We start from the raw sequence: 5,842 nt of genomic DNA on the forward strand, positions 1-5,842 counted from the left end.
AAGACCAGTTAATCTGGCACTTAGTAAATAACTTTAAAAACTTTTCTTCCTGAAGAAAGAGATGATTTTATCATTTTCTTATGTGCATCTTTACAATGCCTGGCATAAAGGAGGCATTTAATTGGATTGAATTAAATTAGTGAATTATTACTACCACCATCATCTATAAAACAGTCATTTCCCCCCTACTGTTAATACTGTATTTGAATAAATTAAATAAAATCATAAAATGAATATTTTTCTCCAAAGGCAAGAGTATGTTTTTCTAGAATGCATTTATTTCTACTATGAAAATATGGGGCTGAAAAATCGATCTGGTTTGAATTCTGCTTCTGTTATTCTCTTGTTTTATAAGGGAGGAAAATTCTCTGTCTCTGGGTCTCACTTTCCTCCTTAGTAAAAGAAGCAAGTTCAGACTACTAAATTTTTGAGGTCCCTTTCAGCACTAAGATTCTGTGATCTAAGAGGTAAAACAATTCTTGTTTTTAGAGACGGGCTCTGGCTTTGTCATCCCAACTGGAGTGCAGTGGTGAGATCATACATAGGTCATTGTAACTTTGAACTCCTGAGCTCAGACAAGGCATCCTCTTGCCTCAGCTTCCCAAGAAGCTAGGACTACAGGTGTACACTACCACACCTGGCGGATGTAAAAAATTGTTTTTAACTATAATTTCTTTCAAGAATTATATAATAACAATTATGTTTAAATATTCTAACATATTTTTCAGGATTCTAGATGCAAGTGATGAGAAAATTATTATTAGAAGCAAATCAAACCAAAACCAAAAAACATTATAAAGCTATATCTAAATTTTAACAAAATTAGAACACTGTGGGTAAGGTACTTGTTATTGTGTAATGGCATGGAATACCTCCTGATATTGCAGATTGGGAGTCCTATTCCCAGCAACATACTTGCTACTTTTCTTTTGTTCATCTTTGCTCACATTTATTTTGCTTAATAAATTTAACCAGAAATTTATTGGATAAATTAAACTTTATACTCTCCATGCCCACTAGATGGAGATACTGGGGTGACCAAACACTCGAATTGACCACACATTATTTTTACGTCTGAGTAGTGTGCTTTTAGTTTTAATTAAAATAAATGAATAAGTAAAAAATGGAAAAGAAAAAGAACCAAAAAATAGTGAGGGTAAGGACTGAGAGCAAAACTCAACTTCTCATGGCTCTAAGGACAGATTCAAATATACTATAAATCCTTTTGAAGCCTTTCAAGCTGTGCTACTTATTTCCTGCAATTAAGCTAAATGCATTGACCTAATTTGCAAATACCCACACCCCTTGAAATGATTGAGTTTAATTTACTATATTTGAAAAATATAATAAAAACTAATAAGAAAGTCTCATTTAGCAAGTTTTCTTGCTTTGCAAATTTAGTTTTTAGGGTTAGTCTTTATAAACATAATTTTAATTTTCCGTTTTGAGGTTTTTTTTCCTATTAAATTTTTTAGTAGCTCTCTCTTTTAAGAACACATTGAAAGATGTATAAGTATTAATATTTTTTCAGATTGGGAAGCATTTTAGCAAATAAATTATGATTTTTTTCCCCCATTCAGTTATTCTAAGGCCTTTGATTATGAAGACCAGAGATGGGAGTCAAGTCCTAGGTTGATAATGCTAAGGAGTGAAACTAGAAAAGTAACATATTTATGGGAGATTTTAGTGAAGCCAGTACTTACATCATTTACTGCTGCCTAGAGAATAATCTAGTCACATGAAAATTACCTAGTAATATTTTACCTAGATATTCCCAAATGAATGGTAAAAGAAAATAAGTATTTTACATATTAATTTTTCTTTGGTTGCTGAATATACTAGATGATTTAGAAGTAGTATTGGAAATAATTTGGAGTTGGGATGAATGAAGATAGCTTCTTGAATTTTATACTAGCAGAATTGGTAGGGGATCAGGAGACAGGGGATCAGGAGACAGGAGATCAACTTGGCCTGATCATAAAGACTGAAGGAGGGAACTGAAAGGAGATAATTTTAGTTTAGCACTCATATGTGGATTTCATACCTTGGACTCCTATCTCATTCCCTCAAGAGCTCATATGATTTTGTGCACGTTACTTAATTTCTGTGAACCTATTTCTTTGTCTGTAAAATAAGGATAATATTTGCTCAGTAACCTTGTTGTAAGGATTAATGTGTATAAAGTAGGGTTTAACTTTTAATAATTTACAGTGGTCATTATTGTCATCATCATTATATTATAGTGATGATGATGATAACACTAATAACAATCTATAATTCTCTTTTCAGTTATGAAAAGATAGATTTTCTTTGTAGGAGGTCATTCTTGGTTGCTGAAAATGATTTGTTTCACTGGAAGCCTTTTTATTTTCCTCCTAAACCTGAGATTCAGGGGTACTATGTACCTCAAATGGATTAGGATAGTAAAAAGAAGTTTACTTTTTTGTTGAGACAGAGACTCGCTCTGTTGCCCCTGGGTAGAGTGCAGTGGCCTGAACTTAGCCCACAGCAACCTCAAACTCATGGGCTCAAATGATTCTCCCACCTCAGCTTCCCAAGTACCTGGGAGTAAAGTGCCTGCCACCACACCTGGCTAAATTTTCTATTTTTAGTGGAGACAGGGTCCTGCTCTTGCTCAGTCTGGTCTTGAACTCCTGGCCTCAAGCGATCCTTCCTTGGCCATCCAAAGTTCTAGGATTATAGGTGTGAGCCACCATGCCCAGCCAGAATTTTACTTTTCATTCCTTTATTAAACAATATTTATTAAAGCAGGCACTGCTCTAGAATTGAGTTAGAGTAGTAAGGTAGACAAGAGCCAAATAGAAAAAACAGTAAATGGAGTTAATTTATATAAGGAGAATGAAGCCTAGCAGTGATGGAGAATGATGAAGAAAAGCTACTTTAGGTTATATGATTAGTATAAAGAATTGAAGTAGGAGAAGTTTGGAAGAGAAAATATTACCAATTAAAACAATCACCAATTTTTTGTAAAACTGAGTATTATTGTGGGGAGCTAATCATATTAGGGTGTAGGAAGTGACATTTACCTGGAATGTAGTGGGGATTTTTTGAGAGAGCTCACTCTGTCACCCTCAGTTGATTGCCGTGGCTTGGTGTCACAACTCACAGCAACCTCAAACTCGTTGGGCTTAAGCAATTCTCTTGTCTCAGCCTTCCAAGTGGCTACGACTATAGGTGCCCACCACAATGCCCAGCTGTTTTTTTGTTGCAGTTGTCATTATTGGTTAGCTGGCCCAAGCCAGGTTTGAACCCGCCAACCTGGGTGTATGTGGCCGGCCATAACCACTGTGCTACAGGTGCCAAGCCAGCTGGAGTGTAGTATTAAATATTTAACTCTTAGCTCTTTTGCACCTTTCTTCTCTGATAATGTCCATCTGGCAGTTTGCCAAGTTTTCCTGTAGCAGGGACTGGTAAAACTCCTTGGTTCTCCTGATTCAGCACCATCTTCCCGGTTCAGCGCCATGATAGAGTGGGATACTCCAAGGCCCTAGTGGTGGTGGGCGTCTCCCTTCTTTCTGTGAAATGCTGGGTTTAGGTGAAAGTAGAATCAGTGTGAACGCCAGCCTCAAAGGCAGCCTTCTATATTTCTAGATTGGGATCTTCTAGTCATGTAGTGGATTTCCAAACTTGGGTTTCTCACATTTCTTTTCCTAGCTTTCATGGGAGTTCCACCTGGAGTTGAACTCTGGGGACAGGAATACTTTTCCCTTCACTTACTCAGCGTAGGCAATCAAAGATGGTTATTATATTAGGCTATAGTATTAACATCTGGGGGAGGGGATTAGGAAAAATTGAGCCTATTGAATTTTTCAGTCAAATTACTGTTTAGTATTTTAAAGATAATACCTTGCTATAAAATACTGGATTGTGAAGCTACTTTTCGGGAGCTGGCCTGAGAAAGTCCCAGACTTTTGAGACTGGTTAGAGTTAGGTACATAAATACTGCCAGTGGCTTTGAGTTACCTAATTGTTATGATCAAATTTTATTGTCCAGTTTGGTAAAATTTATGCCTTATCCCTTATCTCAAAACTTTATTATATGACAAGAGATCCCATAGTACATGACTGCAAAGACTAATATAAAAGCCAGAGTTCATGTTGTTTTTCTTGTTAATTTTCTTCAAAAATAAATCTTTTAAAGAATAAAACCTTCAGAGCAGGAAGAATTTGTTTTCTCGGGTCTGAGTGGCAAAGTTAACATTTTCTAAAATTTCCTTTCACATGTGTAGACTATTTACACTGTCAGATTGGCAATTGGACATGTTAAAGTAATTTACCCTGGGAAAGTCTTTATCTATAATTAACTATTTCCCATGGAACATCATAACTTCTTGGGAAAATAGTGGAAATAGGAATGAGATCCTATTTCATTTTGTTTTTTATAATGAACAGGGAAAGTTTATGAAATCTATCTTCTAGCAACCCAGGTTGTGCTATTTCTGTCAGTACCAGTTTATTCTTTCTTGGACAGTATAGGAAGAGGTTGGATTTTTTGCTATCATTTTCAAATGATAGATTTTAATGGGTACCACCCAGGTTACCCTTTGACTTATATGCTGATTTAATTCTCCTAAGTAAAAGACAATTGTTTGAGAGATCTTGAGTAACATCCTGCACACAAAGATATTATAGGCTATTAACCAGTTCATTTCAACTGTGTTTATTTAAGTCAAGTGGAAGCAGGACCCTATGGAGCTTTATTTGTGGTCATCAGAGCCCATAATTTCCTATAATTTAAGTACGTTACAAGGAAGGTAAAATTGGTCACGATTCCCCTGGTAACAAGGGCTTCCAGAGAATATCTGGTTGTTTCTTCCGATAAAATTGTGTTATTATTTTGTAAAATATGCATATATGCAAAAATTCAAGCAATAAGAACTGTGTATGCTGTGAATAACTTCACGCTGTCAAGGGATGAAAGTGGTCCTTTGTATTTTTATGATTTAACTTGTATTTATTATTTAATAATGTTTTAATATTATTTAAATAATATTAAAATATTTTAATCCTTGTCACATTTTACAAATATATTAATTCATCAAATACTGTTGCTATGGTTAAATCTGGTGATAACGCAAAAAATTTAGAAAATTTGGAGAAATGAAAATTTAATAGTAAAGCAAAAATTTATCAGAAAAATTTAAAAGAATAGGAATAAATAACAGAAACGTATGTTTTAATGTAGGATTCCTTTATATATTAGATGTTTTAATTTAATTTTTGGGGATAACATTATTACTTATTAGCAACAGTGTTAAATGTCACACACATACATATGATTAGGTAGATTGTTCATGTAACACTTTTTGATTTGATTTTTTTTCCAACTTTTGGTTATGAGAAAATTTCAAATGTACATAAAACGTTCAAGAAAGGCAATGGATATGTATATCTTTCACCTAAATCTGTGTAAACGTTTAATTTCATTTGCTTTATCTTTCTCTCTACATCTTTCCCTGAACCATTAGATAGTTAATTGCAGACATCACTCTGAAATACTTCCATATGCATCTACTCAGAACAAGGCATTCTTCACCATACCACAATGTAATTATTGCATTTAGGAAAATTAACATTGCTGTCTCATACTGTTATCTAATACCAGTTTATATTCAGATTTCCCACTTGCCTCAATAATACTGTCCTTTATAGCTTTTCTTTTTTTTTCTTTCTTTGTTTCTTTTTTTAAAATCATAACTATATACATCAATGCATTTACGTGGTACAATGTGCTGATTTTATATACAATTTGGATGCTTACATCAAACTGGTTAACATAGCCTTTACTTCACTTACTTAATTATTGTGTTAAGACATTTAT

General features: G+C 34.1%; 1 protein-coding gene across 1 annotated transcript in view; it reads left to right on the forward strand.

Moving 5' to 3' along the window:
• GALK2 (galactokinase 2) overlaps nt 1-5,842 on the forward strand; it is a 147,962-nt gene that overhangs the window by 47,688 nt on the left and 94,432 nt on the right. The window lies entirely within an intron of this gene.

This window comes from Otolemur garnettii, unplaced genomic scaffold, assembly GCF_000181295.1.
Source record: "Otolemur garnettii isolate 467f Iridium unplaced genomic scaffold, OtoGar3 scaffold00011, whole genome shotgun sequence".
NCBI classification, from domain to species: domain Eukaryota; kingdom Metazoa; phylum Chordata; class Mammalia; order Primates; family Galagidae; genus Otolemur; species Otolemur garnettii.